We start from the raw sequence: 20,635 nt of genomic DNA, 5'->3' as shown, positions 1-20,635 counted from the left end.
ATTTATGTCAGAAAATGTTTTGCCTATGCTCTCTTCTAGGAGTTTTATGGTGTCATGTCTTATGTTTAAGCCATTTTGAGCTTATTTTTGTGTATGGTGAGAGGGTGTGTTCTAGCTTCATTGATTTACATGAGACCTAAATAGACATTTCTCCAAAGAAGAAATACAGATGGCCAATAGGCACATGAAAAGATGCTTAACATCGCTAATTATTAGAAAAATACAAACCAAAACTACAATGAGATACCATCTCACACCAGTCAAAATGGCCATCATTAAAAAGTCTACAAATAACAAATGCTGGAGAGGGTGTGGAGAAAAGGGAACCCTCCTACTCTGTTGGTGGAAATCTAAGTTAGTGCAGCCACTGTGGAAAACAGTATGGAGGTTCCTCAGAAAACTAAAAATAGCATTACCATATGATCCAGCAATCTCACTCCTGGGCATATATCCAGACAAAACTATAATTCAAAAAGATACATGCACCCCTATGTTCATAGAAGCACTATTCACAATAGCCAAGACATGGAAACAACCTAAATGTCCATCGACAGATGAATGGATAAAGAAGATACAACGGAATACTGCTCAGCCATAAAAAAACCCAACAAAATAATGCCATTTGCAGCAAAATGGATGCAACTAGAGATTATCATACTAAATGAAGTCAGTCAAACAGAGAAAGACAAATACCATATCATATTACTTATATGTGGAATCTGAAATATGACACAGATGAACCTATCTATGAAACAGAATCACATACAGAATAGACTGGTGGTTGCCAAGGGGGAGGGGATTGGGGGAGGGATGGAGTGGGAGGTTGGGGTTAGCAGATGTAACCTTTTATATATGGAATGGATAAACAAGGTCCTACTGTATAGCACAGAGAACTATATTCAATATCCTATGATAAACCATAATGGAAAATAATATAAAAATGTAGATATATGTATAACTGAATCACTTTGCCGTGCAGCAGAGATTCACACAACAATGTAAATCAACTATACTTCAATTAAAAAATATTGATTAAAAAAGAAAAAAACAAAACAACCAATTAATGTCAATGTTTTAGTCTTTGCTTCTGGCTCTGCTTTCCAGAGGCCTAAGCTAAGAAACCCTTCTCATTATCTTGTCTCATGTTCACCCAGGTACTTGATCAAGTCCAGATTATCCAAACCCTTAAAGAATCTGGAAGTGACTGTTCTTCCTTCCAAATTGAGAACAGTTTGTGCTCGGTTGTAGTATCAGTCACATAAAATAAAAAAGGATATAAAATAAAAAAGGAAATGAGGCAGGGAAAGAGTCAAAGCCATATAAAATTTTACAACCATGCACTGAAACCTTTCTCTGTAAGGTAGATCCTTGTATTTTCCCATTTTGCAAGTGACAAAACTGAGACTCAGATGTTTTATAGCTTAAATGATTGAATTGGAACTCTTCTCCCATTTTCTGAATGCTCATTCCTCTCCTGGTACCTCTCAGGACCGTGTCTTAAATCCCCACTCCAGTAAGCTGCCAGGAGACAGCAGTGGGGTCTCCTCACACGTAGTCAGCATGGGCCTGGGTAGAACTTCAATGGCTGGATACCCGGTACGAGTGAGCTGGCCATGGCCCCCACCCATGCCAAGCCCATCCTCTCTTCTCTTCCAAGAGCTGAACTTCTGCCTAGAGTTTCCTCAGTGGGGAAAATGATGCTGAGTCAAATCCTCCTACCAGGGCTCCCTCAGAGCCCGGGATCGGGGTGTTTGCAGGCTTGCAGAAGAGCTCACGAAACTGAAACCCAGTTCTCTGACAGTGGCTCCTCTTTGACAAAGAGATTAGCAAGCTGCCCTTTGCTGCTGCTCCTCCTCCATGATCACCCCGTTGACTTCTGATCATTGCACTGTCAGCCCCAGGCTAGAGAGAACAGCGCCCACTCTAATCAGCTGTCTGCTATTTACAGATGTCGCTCTTAAGGTTTTACTGGGGAGAGATGCTCGTAATACGTGTGGATTTCTTTACCTCATGCTACCTAAAGTCTGATCCCACACCAGCACCATCAGCATCATCTGGGAATTTGTTAAAAAATGCAGACTCTCAGGCTCCACCTCTGACCCACGAGATCAGAATCACAGCTGATAGGGCCCAAAAATCTGTGCTTTAGGGCTTCCCTGGTGGCGCAGTGGTTGAGAGTCCGCCTGCCGATGCAGGGGACACGGGTTCGTGCCCCGGTCTGGGACTATCCCACATGCCGCGGAGCGGCTGGGACCGTGAGCCATGGCCGCTGAGCCTGCGCGCCCGGAGCCTGTGCTCAGCAACGGGAGAGGCCACAACAGTGAGAGGCAGGTGTACTGCAAACAAAAAAAAAAAAAAAAAAAAAAAAAAAAAAAAAAAATCTGTGCTTTAACAACCTCTCCAGGTGATCCTTATGTGCCTTAAAGTTGGAGAATCACTGCTTTTACTGACTTCCTTTGTCCCCTCCTTAGCACAAATGTTGAGAATTAGTTAAATTACCAAAGTGCCTTCTTAGGACAATTGGAGAGGCGGTGTGTGGAGTGGGCGGAGATCTGGAATCCAGCAGAGCATCTCTTGCTCCTCTCTCTTCCACGTGCACTGTGCCCATGAACTAACCTTTCTGAGCCTCAGATTCTTTATTGATAACATGGAGATAATTACCACCACTTTATGGAATTACTGTGAGGATTAAATGAGATAGTAATAGACCAGGCATTTGCTGCATGGTAGGAGCTCAACAAATTGTTGTAGGCGTCGTCATCACCACCATCATCCTCATCATCTCCTCTTTAGTGGTGAGTTTGGGGTGCATCGTAAACATCCGCCATGTCTTCTGGGTTCCCAGGACCTTTTGAACACCGTTTCTAACTCCGAGAAATAACCATCTGTGATGGGTATTTTTATGTGTTAACTTTTTATGGGTACTAGGCTATAGAGCCCAGTTATTCAATCCAACACTCCATCTAGGTGTTGCTCAGTTGACATTAAGTAAAGGAGATTATCGTAGATAATGTTGGAGAGCCTCATCTAATCAGTTGAAAGTGTTAAGAGGAAAACTGAAGTTTCCCTGAGGAACAAAAACTCCTGCGTCAAGATGGCTGCATCAACTCCTGCCTGGAAGCTTCCAGCCTTCCGGGCTGCCCTGAGGGTTTCAGGCCCACCCCCACAATCACATAAGCCAATTCCTTAGGATAAATCGCATATACCAGCCTTACAAATTCTGCTTATGGAGAGCAGAACCCAGAAAAATCAGTTCCCCAACCTCCATTGCTGCTGGGACACAGGCACACGACCTATATGTCAACTCTCACCTGTGTGAGATACAATTTCAGAAATGAGCAACTCAACAAAGGCGGCTCTATTCAGAACCTGCTGCAGGGTGGTGGCAGAGGCATCTAGCTTTCAGGGTCAGCAGCGGGTACAAAGTCACTTCCTGGGGAAAAAGCAGCCTCAGAGGGGTGGGCTGGAGGTAGGGGGAGTGTTCCTCTAGTGCCAGAGGCAGCAGTGTCCTCATCAGGTCAGGTCTGCAGTGGGATTCTGGGAGCTTACCTGTGAGCATGATTCTCCACCCTCCCAACACTTCTACGAGCTATGGCAATGTGTGGTTTTTTTTGTTTTTTGTTTTTTGCAGTTCGCGGGCCTCTCACTGTTGTGGCCTCTCCCGTTGAGGAGCACAGGCTCCAGATGCGCAGGCTCAGCGGCCATGGCTCACGGGCCCAGCCGCTCTGCGGCATGTGGGATCTTCCTGGACCGGGGCACGAACCCGTGTCCCCTGCATCGGCAGGTGGACTCTCAACCACTGCGCCACCAGGGAAGCCCCGGCAATGTGTTTTTGATAAATGCCTTTCCTGCTTAGAGTCAGTCTTGCCATCAGACACCTGACTTATCCAGAAATTGGGACTAGAAGTCAGTCCCAGCTACAAAACATTGGGAAGGAATGTGGGCTTGGTTATCTGACTTAGTTGGAAGGGATGGCGCTTAAGGGCCAGCTGGCAATAAGGAAGGGGACCAGGCAGTCCAAGGCATGACTCCTGAAAACAGTGTTTTCCTGTGGCTGCCTTGAAGAGCACATTGAAGGCAAAGCTCAGGGTGATCTAATGGTGCTGCCATCAAATGGTATGAAAAGTATGAGGAATTCAGGGCCGGACGGGTGGTAAACTGGCTGCCCCCAGTACACTGGACAGCTCACCAAGAGGAGCACTAAGCCCCTCCATTCTGCTTTTGTTAGAACAGTATCCCCTGACTTCCCTGCCTGCTTGAGGGCCTGGAATGCCTCACCCACAGGAGTTACTTGGCCCGGTAACTCTAAATCCCTCCAAGTTCCCCTCACCCCCGGCCATCACCACTCATTGCCCTGAGACCTATCAGGAGATCAGAACCCAGCAGTCACAGGAGGCCAAATATAAAGTCAAACTTGGGAAGAAAAGGCATCTGTATTCAAAGATGTGCAAGAACCTGCTAATTTGTGTCAGAAAGAAGCATGGAGGCGTGTGTAGGGATTGATTCTGAAGATGCTGGGCCAGGGAGGCAAGAACATAACATAGATAGACATGCATTTGTCAACTGGAGTGCTCTGACCAGAGTCCATGTTTAATGGACTGTCTTGAGCAGGTGATTACTATTCTAATTACTCTCTCTAATTGATTGGTGGACTTAATCCTGAATTCAATGGCAGCCAACATAAAACAGAGTTCCAGAAATTTCAAGGCCTAATGTAGAACGGCAGCTCTCAAGCATGGCTGCACATTAGAATCATCTGAGGGGCTTTTCAAACTACTGATGCTAGGGTTGCACTGAAGACCAATTAAATCAGAATATCTGTGGATGGGGATTTCCCTGGTAGTGCAGTGGTTAAGAATCCGCCTGACAATGCAGGGGACATGGGTTCGAGCCCTGGTCCTGGAAGATTCCCACATGCCACCGAACAACTAAGCCCATGTGCCACAACTACTGAGCCTGCACTCTACAGCCCACAAGCCACAACTAATGAGCTCGCATGCTGCAACTACTGAAGCCCGTGCGCCTAGAGCCTGTGCTCCACAACGAGAAGCCACCGCAATGAGAAGCCTGCGCACCGCAACTAATAAATATATATATATATATATCTATATCTATATATCTGTGGATGGGGCCTGGGCACCAGTATTTTGTCAAAGCTCCTCAGATGATTAAAATGTAGACCCAAGGTTATGAAGCCCTGATGTAGAGGAGGGAGCCATAAATGTTGGACTAAGTACATGAGATCTGTTCATATAATATGTCAGGGGACATGTCATTCCCTAGACATGTCCCCTGAAAGGGCCCTGAAGACACTCTCTTTGCCAAAGTATTGAGAATTACATTAATAAGGAACAAATGGGAATGTTTGAAAGGCACTATTGTAGCTCTTATCTGTAGTTTGGATGTGCTAGTGGGAGAGACTGCATTAAAATGGGTTCCCTGATATCAGCAGGGGGTGAAGGGATACAGAGGTGGCTGAGGCCAAGAGGTGGCCTAGCTTCCAGAAGGTGCTTCGGGGTCACGGCAATCAGCAGATTGCAATCAGCACTCGCATAGTCTGACCACAGAGCTTTTTGGAGTAGCCAAGTGATCATGGGGTCCTTAGGACTAAAATAGGATGGCAGCTAACTGTGGTGCCACTTGACCTTATAACCCCAAACCTCTAGTTTGGCCAACTGGAGCTTAACTCGAGCCACCAGAGCAGTTCCCAGATCTGAGTTATTTAGAAGACCCAGAATTTCTGGATAATGTGATGATGTCACAAGTATGTACATAACTTCTTATTCCTAACCTGGGATAAACTGGCTTCTTCCAGTGGCACTGAATGGCTTAGTAAGAGAGGTACGAAGTCCCACTAATCCACTTGCCAGAAAATGTCCCTTCCTCCCCAGTTTGAAAAGGCTCTCCCCACCTTACTTGAGCCCTGTAATGGTATCACCTAAAGAAGTTACTTTCATGGGGAAATCAAAGTTTCTCCAGGCTGCCCTTACTCCATGACATCACCACTCTCCCAAACGGACCAGTGGCCATTTCCCAGGGTAACTACGTTCTGGGGACAGGGAAATCATCAGACCATTTGAGGAGCATTGGACATCTGCTCTGAGGGACCCAGGACTACACTCTGGTACTAGTCCACTTCAGTCAGCCTCCTGATATCTTACACACTTATATCCTAGCACATAATGACTCATTTCCCAGTTCAGCAAGAGGAAGAATCCCCACACTGACTCTTTGACCTTGGACTAAAGACAATTATAGTAAGAAGGAGGGAGTCCCTAGAGCTTCTCTTGCATTCCAAAATTAAAAACAATAGGGACTCCCCCTCACCAAGATGATCTGGTACTGCCACTCCTGTTTCCCCAGTTTGCCAGCAGCAAAGACCATTGCTGGGCATCTGATATGGTACCTACCTCAGGTACCCAGTGGCAGGTTGTTTATAATCCCTTCCATCTTGAACCGGGCAATGGGCTGTCCTCAGGTAGTAAGGGCCCACTCTGGATTTGAATTTGCCCTCCATGGTCACCATGTTTCTTCCAGCAACATCATCAGTAGACTTACTGAATGCTTTACTCCATCATTGCTGTATCCCACACCACGTGCATCTCAGCAGGGAATTTATTTCAGAGTGAAAGAACTGAGGAAGTGAGATGAAAACTATGGCATTCCCTGGTCGTATAGGAGGTTAGAATGTTTAAGAAAGACTCAGTAGTGTTTATACTTTTACTTCTTCCTCAGCCACAGGGATTGCCCTGCATGTGGAAAATCAGATGTAATGCAAGATGAAAGATAAATGAATTGATGCTGTATTTGGCTTCCTCCCACCCTTGGGACAAATAGAAAATAATGTTTTGCTATGAGCAAGTGACTTACCTTCCGATGCTTGATCATTTTGATTTTCCCAACAGGTGAGAAATGGTGCCTGGAGTAGGTACAGTTGGCGTCCCACTGAGCTCCTCTTTTCCTGGCCAGCACACCCAGCCCCCAGCTGCTGCGGGTGTCAGTGACTAATGGATTCCCTTCTCCAGGGAATCATCCTCACCCGAAAAAGCCTAGGAGGTTCTGCCCTCCCGCAGAAGCAGCTGCCAGACAGCGGTGAATGGTCTGCGTGTCCAAGGGCCAAAGGCCTTACCTCCAGGTGGAAAAACTCATGCCTCCGAGCTCCCCGTGGGATTAGGCTGAGACTAGACTTCAGCTTGACCTACACGTTTGCCTAGCCTCCTCTTTGCCCTATCCTGATTCCCTCACTCCCTGACAGGTTTTACCTGGGAGTAGTCCCCCAGTAAACCCCTGCCTCAGGCTCTGTTTCTGGGGAACCCAACCAAAGACAGTGCCTCAGGGGTGGTCAAAGGAGGCAGACTCTGCGTGGAATGGGGCCAGCTCTGCCTGGCCAGCACTGTGGGCTTGTGGGAAGACTCTGAGAACTCCACTGGGCTGATAAGCCAACTGGGGGCCCAGAGGAAGCCCAGCGTAACCCTGTCCCCTGCCAGGCTCACTTGTGCACACCACTGCATGGCTCTGGAGGAGCAGGATGAGCTCATTAAGAACCATCTGTGCCACCTTCCAGCACAGCAGGTATTTTTACTATATGGCAGGTACTGTGTCCCTGGGCATCTTCAGTGAGCTCTATGATTCATTCATAAGATTGGCAAGATGTGCCAAAGGGCATCCTTATTATATTTAGCTGGGACTGTTTTTGAAAGACTCAAGGTTGGGAAGAAAAAAAATTAAGTTTCATGGCTGCAACTTGTGCTGTGTTACATACTGAACTGAAAACCAGGAGCTGCAGTGACCTGGCTGGGGTAGTCCTGTTCTCAAAGTGGCTCCACGGTGGGAAGGCTGAGTAGCTCACTGTGGTCCCCAAGAGGCGTGGGGGGCAGGTAACGCTCCCACTGTAATTGTGGGACAGGGGGGGCCGCAGGGGAGCAGAAGGGGCTGGCATTTGGTGTCCAAAGACAATCATTCAGGTTCTGACTATGATCTTCACTGACTACAGGCAGACCCTGGAGATACTGTGGGTTGGATTCTAGACCACAGCAATAAAACGAATATCACAATAAGGCAGTCACAAGAATTGTTTGGTTTCCCAGTGCACAGGAAAGTTATGCTTACACTATACTGTAGTCTATTAAGTGTCCAATAGCACTGTCTAAAAGAACAATGTACATACCTTAATTAAAGAATACTTTATTGCTAAAAATCCTTAACCATCATCTGAGCCTTCAGCAAGCCATAGTAGTAACATAAAGACTACTGATCACAGATCACTATGACAAATATAATAACAGTGAAAAAGTTTGAAATGTTGTGACAATTACCAAAATGAGACAAAGAAACATGAAGTTAGCAAATGCCTTGGGAAAATGACGCCGACAGGCTTGCTTGATGCACAGTTGCCACGAATCTTCAATTTGTGAAAAAACACAATATCTGCGAAACGCAATAAAGCAAATTACAATAAAAGGAGGTCTGCCTGTACATTTCCTTGAGCCAGTTCCCTTCCTTCTTTCCACCTGCTTTTCCTTTCCTGTAAAACCCAGCTCACAAGATCTCTGCAAAGAGGCATGTGAGAGAATTTATAAACTGTGAAGTGCTGGGCAGAACAGCAGTTGTTAGGGAGAGACTAAGAGGGGACCCTCAGAGCCTCTGGTATTTCCTCTCCCTCCTGGGCAGGTAGGCTGGGCAAACTCCCGCGATGCCCTGGGGGAGGAAGTATGTCAGAGGAAAACACTTTTCAGCCATAACTTCAACCACCATGTCACTTTGTTCTCACTAGTTCCTCTGGGGAAGGGTATTTTAAGGGTGTTTAATTGACGCTGCCTGTTTTGGTGTGGGCAGCTACATGCCCAGACAGGATGGGTTGGAGCTGATCTATAGTTTGATGGTGGAAAAGATTAATTCTGGGCCTGCTCAGCTGTCAAGATCCTCTTCTGTGACCACACAGTCACAGATACACAACATCCCAGCACAGCATGGATGCCCATCCAGGTCTGCGGCAAAGGACAGAGGCTGGGCAGTGGCTGCAGCGTGCTTTGGTTTACATTTCTCTTCCCGAAGACGGCTGTTCAAGGAGAGATTTTTGCCTGTCTTACATATAGTCAGTAAAGGAAAATGTGTTTGCACTTCTCAAGTCCTGTGAACCACCCCAGGGAAACAGACTTGAGCAACCCCTTCTTTCGGTGAGTTCTCAAAGAAAAGACCTTTGCTTCATTAGTAAGCACAAGTTCAGCCTCTTCTGGGTACCCAGCCTCACCCAGCCTCATGCTAGGAATGTGGGCAGGGTTTCAATAGATGGCAGCACTCCAGTTCGTGTTTACCAGCCACTAGGGCAAACAGTACTGGACTTGGAGTTAAGGGACCCTGGCCAAGTTACTTACCCTGTCTGTGTCTCCTCATCTTTAAAATGGGAGTTCAAAAGGTTGCTTATAAGCATGAAATGAGAAAAGAGAACAGTTTATGACAATGTAACTGTGGAATATTAGAGCTAGAAGAGACCTTTAACTGCGGTAGCTCGTTTCCCCAAAATGTCCCTCCCCCTCCACCAGTGAACCAAGCCTCTCAGGACTCACATCTCCCAGTATTCACTCCCTTAGGTCATAAGGAGCCTTGAGGTTTCCATGACTGGGTCTCTTGGGTAGTCTACTTTTGGGATTCTTGCCCTTAGGACCCAGCTCCCATGCTGTGTGAAGCCCCCAAGTCACAAGGAGAAGCCATGTGTAGGCGCTCTGCATGCCACAGCTGAGCTCTCAGCCAGCCTCCAGAATCAACTACCAGCCATGAGGGCGAGCCATCTTGATGGCCAACCCAGTCGAGCCTGTTGATGACTCTAGCCAACGTCTGATGGCAACTGTCTGAGAGACCCCAAGTGGGAACTGCTCAGCTGAGTCCAAGTCAACCCACAAAATAGCAAGTGATAAGAAATTGTTGTTTAATCCACCAGATGTTAGAGCATTTTGTTATATAGCAGTGGAAAACTGAAGGAAAATCTTCTATTTCAGTGGTTGTTAAAATCTGGGGGACATGGGCTCCTTTGAGAATAATAATAGTATTCACTACATTCTAGGCCTTATGCTGAATGCTTTACTTAAATAAATAAGATTAAATAAGAATTCCTCATAACGAGGAATCCTCATAATGAACCTCTGCAGTGGGTACCTTTATTATAATCCCCATTTTACAGATGAGGAATCAGAGGCTTAGAGAGGTTGTCTGATGAAAGCTGAGGCCTCTTTCCCCAGAAAAATGTCCTCATGCACCAACACCGATAACTGACATTTCTCTGAGAAGCCCTGATGAATCTAACTCGTGTACTTGACATTAGCCAATTGTGGGGTACAGAAGTGCAGTAATTGCTTAAGAGTACTGCCTTAGTTCACAGGAAGCCTTTCTCAAGTTGGCACAGAAAAGTCCACATGAGCCAAAAGCTGGTGAGCTGCCCTAAGTAAACAGGCACCTCAGTCAAAACACGTCCTTTATACATGGCTGCTCCCCAAGCAGAGTATGTGTGGCTGTGTGTGTGTTTAAGGAATGAAACTATAAAAATGCTGGAAGACAATAATGTCTGTTACAGCTAACAGGAAGTTTGAGAGAATTATGGAAGATAGAAAACAGATGAGCCTGAGCTGATTTGGCAAAGTGAAATAGGATCAGAGAGGCTTTCTTCTCTAACTCCTAAGGAAATGACAAAAACACTAAGCAAAAATAAACAAACCAGAAAATTTTACTAGTAGGAGCCAGACAAAGGCATAACCTAATGACATAAGAATTCAAGAAGCGGTGACAAAGGGGAGAAAAATAACTCAGAATACGGTGGAGTGCAGCCTACCTCCTACATGTAACTCTGGTGAGTCAATAGGATCCTGAGAATTCTACTTATAGACCTATTCTGGAGAGAATGTGACATTTTCTTTTCCTCTTCTATTTGGGTGGGGGGCTGGGTGGGAGAGTAAGAGTAGTGGAAACAGCCACTGAGGGGAGAAGGGTGGTACTTTCTCAGATGAAAGCAAGGGCTTTAGGACTCCGCAGTGAATTAGGAGAATATTCACCCCTACCCCACGCTCTCATGTTACAGAAAAGTAGACAGAACAAGAAATACTTGTAGCGAAGTTTCTCACAGAATATACTCTGTGTGGATATAGCAGTCCACATTCAAACTAGGAAAAAATACCCCAATAAACAAAAGGAAAGAAAAGGACAAAGCCTGCCAAAGATAAGTGAAGAACATATTCTAAAAGAAAACAACTCAAAAAACAGAACATGAGTGCTTCTTCTCACAAATTCAACAGAACAAGAACTGAAAGGTGAGTTCATAAAATCAATAGACCACAGTTAAACCAGATTTTTCAGAATTAAGAAAACAAATCGAGGACAAATACAATATCATAAAAGAATTAATAAAAATATTACAGGGACTTCCCTGGTGGCGCAGTGGTTAAGAATCCGCCTGCCAATGCAGGGAACACGGGTTTAAGCCCTGGTCCGGGAAGATACCACATGCTGCGGAGCAACTAAGCCCGTGCGCCACAACTACTGAGGCTGTGCTCTAGAGTTCATGAGCAACAACTACTGAGCCCACGTGCCACAACTACTGACTCCTGCTCACCTAGAGCCCGTGCTCCGCAACAAGAGAGGCCACTGCAATGAGAAGCCCGCACACCGCAACTAGAGAAAGCCTGTGCATAGCAATGAAGACCCAAAGCAGCCAAAAATAAAATAATAATTTTTTTTTAAATTTACAAACAGTAAGAAATAAAAGGCTCAAAATCAAATTGCTATCATAAAAGAACTTATAATCATGACAATGCAAAGGAAAAATACAAAGATATTAATGCAATTAGAAAGAAGAGAATAGGTATTATGAACAAAGATAAGTCAATGTAAAGAGAACAGAATGACTGAAGAAGAGTAGCAAATAATTTGAGCATCCTGAGATCTTCTAGCAACAAAATATCTTAACACGATACACACACACACAATCTCCTTTATAGCAATGAAATAGTCTGCAAGAAAGTAAAGTAAGGGAATCATCTGTGATTTAGAAAATCAGCAGGAATACCAGCCTTTGAAGGTAAATAAAAATCAAAAAGCACTTCCCAGCCTGAGGTCATCTTTAGAGAAAAGAGACCTAGAATTTCCTCACATAGAAGCTAACTGGGGTGAGGGGTGGATGGGAAAAGAGAACAAGCCTTAGATGTGAGTAGTGATACAGACACAGAGCAGCAAAACCTGGCATCAATCCGGGACTCAGAGGGGGTTACACCCTGAGAAAAGGGGTGAAGTAGAAGAAATACTGCCTATCAGAGGCTGATTACAAGAAACAGTGACTTAGGACCAATTCTGTTGGAGGAGAAAAAAAAGCTTCCCCTGAGATTTCAAGGTCACTGGCCAACACTCATATAGATTCATACACTGAAATATACCAAAAAAATCCCAAGGTAAGAATTTAATTTAGAGGGACCCAGGTCTTTAGTGCCTAAAACTCCTGACAGAGGCAAGCATGTACCTTCAACCCAGGCCTCATAAAACTCCTGCAGGCAAAGTTCCATCATATATGAGCTCACAATATAAAACCAGAAAATGCCGCAATAAACAAGCCACTGTGATGAGTAAGAGACAGCAAGGAAAAAATGTTACTCACAAAGATTAGATATGAGAATTATCAAATTGAAAATATTATTTTAATATGATTATGTAAATAACAGAGAATTTAAAAGAAAAAACTATACAAGTGAGCAGCAAATGTACTACAAAAGAACCAAAAAGACTTCTTCTAGAAATGAAGGCTATAATAAGAATTAAAATATCTATGAGTTGAAAAGCAAAAAAGAGCTGCAAAAAGAAACAGTGAACTCAAATATAAATCTGAAGAAATTACACAGAACGCAGCTCAGAGAGGCAGAAATATGGAAAACTTTGGTTAAGAAAATGACAAGATGGAGTGAGAAATTTCAACATACATTCAATCAGGGTTAGAAAAGCAGATAACGGAGAGAATGGGGGAAGAGGCAATAGTCAAAGAAATAGTAGCTGAGAATTTTTGCAGAATTTGGTGAAGATGTGAATCCTTATATTTAGAAAGTTCCCAAAAAATCCTAAATGGGATAAACAATAAAAGAGGCCACATCCAGACATCGTAGTGAAAAGACAGAATGCCAAAGACAAAGACAAGATCTTAAAAGAAGCCTGAAAGAAAAGACAGATTATCTACAAAAATATAAAAACCAATATCTGACTTCTCAAATACAGAAGCCAGAAGATAGTGGAATCAAGTCTTCAAAGTGCTGACAGAAATAACTGTCAACTAGATTTGTAAACCCAACAAAACTATATTTCTGGAATGAGTGAAAACAGAGCACCATAGGGGCAGGGTCAGTAAATGATAGTGCAGCTGCTCAGAGAATTATGCCACCATTTAAAAAATAAAAAGAAGTTATGACAACTATTAGTATCCTAGAAAAATTCTTAGAATAGTGAGAAACAGGACCTGCACTTGTATGTTAAATAAGCCTACCTAGGACAACATAATACAAGGAAATAACTTCAATGGTATTAGTGATGGTAATAGGAGAGTGGGATTTTGAGTCACTTTAAAACTTTTCTGAAATGGATTATTTTCATAGAAAACTTGAATTTCCCCAGGCCTCACCAAACTAGAGAAACAAGTTGAGATCACAGTAGCAAGAATAAGTTGCACTGGCTTTGACCTCTAACAGACTGGTGGACTAATACTGGCTGCTTGAAGAGCTACACTGTGATGTATTCTGAAGCCCCACTGAAGTTCAAGGGCACAGAATGCTGAAATCAATTAATCATGTCTGCCATGGGAGCAGAATCAGAAGCAATAGCATATGACCTTTGTGTTTGTCATTCTAGACCTAAAGATTCCAATTTGCCTATGGCTTTTCTTTTAAAAACTGAGCTATAATTAGCACACAGCAAGGTGCAATGATCTTAGGTGTTCAGCTTGATAGGTTTTGACAACTCCCTACATCCTTGGAACCACCACCACAAGCAAGATATGGAACATTTTCATCATCCTGGAATGATCATTTTCATCATTCTCAATCTGATGGGCATTTGGGTTGTTTTCAGTTTGAGGCTATTTATAAATAAAGTTGCTTACGAACGTTCATATACAAATCGTTTTGAGGACATGTGTTTTCATTTTCTTGGGTAAGAAGAGTAAGAATGAAACTACGGAGTCAAAGCGTAGATGTATATTTGTTTAACTTTACAAGAACTTGTCAAGTTTCCGAAGTGGTTATACTATTTTGCATTCCTACAGGCAGTTGTTCCACATCCTCACCAAGAGGTGGTGTCATTCTGAGGTTGGCCATCCTAGTGGCGTGAAATGGTTTTTCACCGTGGTTTCAGTTGTTATTTCCCTGATCACTAAAACATTGGAGACCTTTTACATATGTTTAGCGGACACTTGTATAGCTCTTTTGTTAAGTGTTCCTGTGTGTTATTTATTGAGTATTAAAATGGTTTCATCCTTAAAAGGAAGTGTATGGGAAGCTCCTCTGTGGGCTGGGGTCTGGCTTCTGTATCAAGGTTATTTCGTTGTTGTCATTGCCACAGAATGCAGAAATTCCCATGACTGTCTGGCTTTCTTACCTCCGGTAACCAGGTGCTCTTTCCTCCTGTTTATCTAGCTTCTGAGCTCTCTGCCTTGGGACCTCTCTTACCCTGCCTTGAGATGCTGCAGTCCTGAATTCTGCTTGCCATCCAGCCACATGCCCTTGGTTGCCCTGGTTCAGAGTGTGGGCCTGTTGTTTGGTTACCATCTCTTGGGCCCAGCTCTGGCTGGTCCAGCCCTGCCCCACCTCTTAGTTCCTCCTGCCTCCGAGCTGGGCATTTGGAAGTGTCTGCTCTGGGAAGTCTGGGGGTTCGATGGTATTGATTCTACACCCATTAGTAGCAGTTGTTAAGAGACAGGGTGATCTAGTTGTCTGGCTTTGGGGCTTGTTTTTCCCTTGAGTTAAGTACTTTCCGGGTACTTTTCTCCCAAATGGAAAAAAGAAAAAGAAAACTATTTGTCACTATTCTAAGTGGGAAAGAAAAACGCTGGCAATGAGAACAGATGGAACTTCCATTTTCTCCTCTTCTCACAAAAGCCTCTTGTCTCCATAGCCTATGGCCACTGTTCCCAGCATCCTCCTTATGCATTATTTCTCTTTTTTAAAAATTAATTTATTTGTTTGTTTTTATTTTTTTCGGCTGTGTTGGGTCTTCATTGCTGCACGCGGGCTTTCTCTAGTTGCGGTGAGTGGGGGCTACTCTTCATTGTGGTGCATGGGCTTCTCATTGTCGTGGCTTCTCTTGTTGCGGAGCACAGGCTCTAGGCATGCGGGCTTCACTAGTTGTGGCTCACGGGCTCTAGAGCGCAGGCTCAGTAGTTGTGGCACACGGGCTTAGTTGCTCCACGGCATGTGGGATCTTCGCGGGCAGGGCTCGAACCCGTGTCCCCTGCACTAGCAGGTGGATTCTTAACCACTGGGCCACCAGGGAAGCCCTGCATTATTTCTTAATTAAGATCAATATTTTAGTTGTGGAGAAGTCTTAATCATGGGAATAGAACTTGCATCTCTCTGGCTGTGTCTTACCAAGACAAGTCAAAAGCACCATCTCTCACTGGGTGGTTCACAAGCAAATAAATAAAAATAAGTTAATAACCAGGACTTTTCCCTCCGTGGATCCAGCTGCCTGGCATGTCCAGGCTGGAAAGACAGTGGACACAGCTGGTAGAGTACCAAGGACCACCGCTGCGGGGGCTTGTTGCAAATTTTCTGTTTCCAGGCTGCACGAGAGTGTTGGGTGGTGGTGTGACCTGCACTTAGACTCAGCTATGTCATGAACTGACCATGACTGGGCCTGGTTCTTACTCTCCCCCACCATGTTTTCACTTCTGTGAATGGGAACAACAATGCCTGCCTTGCCCATTAATGCAGTCAACAAGTAAATATCCAACCTTGTGCCGCATGCTAGGGAAAGCACTTGAACAGCATAGAGGCTGTCTCTGGCTTCATGGAGCTAGCATCCTGGTTGAGGAGTTGGATATTAGAATCAGGAAATAAATAATGTGTGATGAGCTTTACAATGCGGAAGTACTGAGGATTATGGAAGCCTGGAGGAAGGGCACTTAAAGCAGGTGCAGAGGGTCACAGGAGGTAGCATCTAAATGGTCCCCAAAGGAGACTGGGAATTAATTGGACAAGGAGATATGAGAAGAGCATTCTGTACTGGGAAGAGCATGTATGGAGGAAGGACCTCAGTAAGAGAAAATGCAGAGTGTGTTAAGGAAAGTAAAAGACTTTCAGATGACTGGGCCTGGAAGGCATAGTGGGTAGAGAAAAAAAGAGAGCTGGAGAGAGCTGGGGCTTTAAGACAGCACGGAGCAGAGACAACTCCTGTTCCTACTATGTCTTGTTCAAATTCCTGACCCAAAGAATCCACGAGCATAATAATAAATGGTTGTTGTATGCCACGGAGTTTTGGCGTAATTTGTTATGAAGTAATGGTAACAAAGTACACATTATTTTAATGAAGTTCAGTGACATCAGAGCAATGGAAAAGTAATGCTTACAAAGCTTTGAATATCCCTCCTCTTGTGTGTTCCAAGCATCCATATTGTTGTCCCAAACGGGTGTTACTCTTAAGCTTGGTGCAGACAAGAATTTTAATCTTAAGGCATGTTTCTTTCAGAGATATCAGGGAATCTGATTTAGGCCATAGCAACTCATTAAAGTCTCCTGCTCTCTACTCGCTAACACCTAAAACTCCTAATACTTTTTCACTCTTCTGCTCCAACATAACTCTCATCCATGCTGTCTTTTCCCATCATCAATACATTTCCAGGCAACGTGTTCCTTTTATGTTGTACAATCCTGCTACGCAAAGCAGCCTTAGGAGTTCTTATTACAACATAATTGCCTTTCTTTTGATAATCAACCCGTATATTTTTTCTTTTAATATTTAAAGCTGGAGAAGGGGAAAATGTGACCTAAGAAGAAACAAAATCTGAATAGTCCTATCTGTAAGACAACTGAATTTATAATTAAGAAAAAAAAAGTTCATTACAAGAACACTCCAGGCTCACTGGTGAATTCTATCAAAAATTTAAGGAAGAAACAATATGAACATCATATAACCTCTTTCAAAAAATAGAGGAGGAGGGATTTCATTTTATGAGGCTAGCTTATCTCTAATATCAAAACCTGACAAACACATTACAAAAGAAATACAGACCAATATCCCTTATGAACCTAGACACAAAAATCCTTAACAAAATATTAGTAAATCGGGCTTCCCTAGTGGCGCAGTGGTTGAGAGTCCACCTGCCAATGCAGGGGATACGGGTTTGTGCCCTGGACTGGGAGGATCCCACATGCCGCGGAGCGGCTGGGCCCGTGAGCCATGGCCGCTGAGCCTGCGCATCCGGAGCCTGTGCTCCGCAACGGGAGAGGCCACAACAGTGAGAGGCCCATGTACAGCAAAAAAATAAATAAATAAAATAAAATTAGTAAATCAAATTTAACAATGTTTAAGAGGATAACGTTTCATGACGAAGTGAGGTTTATTCCAAGAATGCAAGACTTATTTTACCTTCAAAAAGTAATCAATGTATATATTAGTTATCTATTGCTACATAAAGAAATCACTCCCAAAATGCAGCATACTAAAGCAATGAACATTTATTATCTCACTGTTTCTGTGGGTGAGGAATCCTGGTGCTATTTAACTGGGTTTTCAGGTACAGGGTCTCTCATGAGGCTGTAGTCAAGGGGTCAGCCTGGATAGTCATCTCATCTGAAGACCTGACTGAGGGAGGATCTGCTTCATGATGACTCATGTGGTTCTTGGCAAGATTCAGTTCCTTATGGGCTGTTGGGACTGAAGCCCTCAGTTCTTCTCTGGCTAATGGCCAGAGGCTTCCCTCTGTTCCATGCCATGCGGACCTCTCTCTCCAGAGGGTGGCTCACAACATGGCAGCTGGCTTTCCTTGGAGCAAGTGAGTGAGGGAAGTCACCCATGATGGAAGCCACAGTCTTTTTATAACCTAATCTCAAAAGTGACAAGCCACTACTTCTGCTGTATTACATTCATTGTAAGTGAGTCACTAAGTCCAGGTCATTCTCAAGTAGAGGAAATTACAAAAAGGCATGAATACCAGGAGAAGGGGATTACTGGGGACCATGTTAGGGGCTGCAAACCACATTGTAGTTCAACCCATTAAAAAATCAGAATAAAGGACAGTAAATGTGATCATTTAATTTACGAAGAAAAGTGTTTAACAAAATTCAACATCCATTCATAATAAAAATTTTCAGCAAATTATTAATAGAAGACAACTTTCTCAACCTGATAAAAGATATCTATATAAAACCTAAAGATAACATCATACTTAAATATGAAAGAGTGAGCGCTTTCCCCCTACGAATAGGAATAAGGCAAGGATGATCACTCTTAACATTTCTATTCACCATAGTCCTAGAGGTCATAGCAAGTTCAATAAAGCAAGAAAAATAAATAAAAAGTAGAAATATGGGACAGGAAGAAGTGAAACCATCTCTATTTGTAGACAATATGATTGTGTATATAGAAAATCCTAAGGAATCTTTTTAAAAATTACTAAAACTAATAGATGAGTTTAGCAAAGTCACAGAATACAATGTTAATATATAGAAAAATCAGTGTTATTTTTATACTGTCACAAACAATTAGAATATAAAAATTTTTAAGGTACCACTTATAATAGCACCAAAAAACATACAATATTTAGGATAAATTTAATGAAAGGTGATGTGCAATACCTCTGCAAAAAAACTACCAAAAATGCAGAGCAGATTAAAGATTAATGGACTAAAGGAGAAAAGTAACCACATGACCATTTTAATAGAGGCAGAAAAAGTCATTTAACAAATTTCAACTCATATTTATGATCAAAAATCTATTTTAGAAAACTAAGAAAAGGAACTCCTTAAATACAGCTGCCAAAAACATATATATTCAGTTATCTATGGCTGGATGACAAACTATCCCAAAACATAGTGGCTTAAAACCACAACAATTTCATGACTCTGTTGGTGCTGAATTTGGGCAGTGTTCAAAGCTGGGCCGTTTTTCCGGTCCATCTGGCATTGACTGAGGTCACTCACCTGCATTCCAACAGTAGGTGGGCTGGGTGGGAAGGCTTCATTCACCTCTGGCACCTCAGGTTCCTCCTCCTGGCCTCTCCCTCTCTGCGTGGCCTCTCATCAGCCAGTAATCTAGCCTGAGCTCCTTTACGGCACAGCGCAGCCTCCCAAGGGCATAGCAACACTTCCAGCACATTCCACTGGTCAGAGCAAGTCACAGGCCAGCCCAGAATCACCTGGAGGGGAAAACAAACTCAGCTCTTGATGGAAGGACATGATGAATGGAGTGGCAAGAATTGATGGTGACCATCTTTCAAAGTTACCTACCACAATGAATGGATGAAAAGATGAGCAAATAAGTGAGTTATAACCTTCCTTCTGATTCTCACGCTGGTTAAAGAAATGAAGAAACTAAACCCCATACTCCTGATTCTTTTTAGCCTGTCTTTCTTTAAGCAGAGAATAAACTGGTGACAGATTTTTTTATGTCTTTGCTGGTCTGTATAAATTCCAGTATGGCATTAGCTTCACATAAAATGGCTGACAACTTTTAGCATCTTCCTTTAGTGTCATTTTAGTTCCTCCTGCCCCCTCCTGCCCTCTTCTCTCATTCAGTTTCTTATTATTCTCTTCTCCCAAATTCAAACCCAGACTACAATCTCTCATTTTGGGGTGACGAGGCTAGTTCCACTTTGCCCACCTTACAAGACCCAAGGAAATGAGACTCTAAGTAGTAAAATGTCACCAGTCTGGGGCAATTATTTTTCAGAACTGCAACCTTCCTACATGGCCGTTAAGTTTTTATCCCCCTGGCACATCCATGTCCTCCATTTGGAAGGTAAGTTCTGGTCAAATCCAATTATTATGTGGATTTCTGGGCCTTCAGACTCAGTAGTTACTCTCTGGTTTGACTCGAATCCCCTGACCATCCTTTCATGGCTCTGTACCTAAAATATAGTCGAGCTTTTATAAAAAACTTTTATAAAAGCTTTTATAAAAACCAATAAACCCAAAGGCCCATTCTGACTAACAAGTCAGGTGCACACAATACAAACTGTAACACAGGGGAGTATGGGAGAGCCAAGGCCCTTTCGTTTATATATATTAAAAGAACACAGCCGGGCTTCCCTGGTGGCGCAGTGGCTGAGAGTCCGCCTGCCGATGCAGGGGACACAGGTTCGTGCCCCAGTCTAGGAAGATCCCACATGCCACGGAGTGGCTAGGCCCGTGAGCCATGGCCACTGAGCCTGCGTGTCCGGAGCCTGTGCTCCGCAACGGGAGAGGCCACAACAGTGAGAGGCCCGCGTACTGCAAAAAAAAAAAAAGAACACAGCCTGTTCCAGGAAGCCAGTGACTCAAAATCATTGCAGAAACCAACGCAGAATTCCTTCCATGTATAGGATTTTTCTTCCTTAAAAGGCAGTGTATAAAAGGGAACAAACTAGCAATATTTCCTGGAATTTGGAGGCCAGACAATGCCTCAATGTTTCTTTATCATGGGC

General features: G+C 43.7%; 1 protein-coding gene across 1 annotated transcript in view; it reads right to left on the bottom strand.

Annotated features, from left to right (window-relative positions):
- LARS2 (leucyl-tRNA synthetase 2, mitochondrial) overlaps positions 1 to 20,635 on the bottom strand; it is a 272,119-nt gene that overhangs the window by 235,617 nt on the left and 15,867 nt on the right. Inside the window, exon 2 of the mRNA XM_024765316.1 lies at positions 19,155 to 19,369. The gene's annotated coding sequence lies outside the window, so the exon portion shown is untranslated. The remainder of the gene's footprint in view (positions 1 to 19,154; positions 19,370 to 20,635) is intronic.

This window comes from Neophocaena asiaeorientalis, unplaced genomic scaffold (assembly GCF_003031525.2).
Source record: "Neophocaena asiaeorientalis asiaeorientalis breed wild unplaced genomic scaffold, Neophocaena_asiaeorientalis_V1.1 scaffold409, whole genome shotgun sequence".
NCBI classification, from domain to species: domain Eukaryota; kingdom Metazoa; phylum Chordata; class Mammalia; order Artiodactyla; family Phocoenidae; genus Neophocaena; species Neophocaena asiaeorientalis.
Note: the sequence above shows the minus strand (reverse complement) of the source record. Positions and strands in the feature narration are given on the sequence as shown.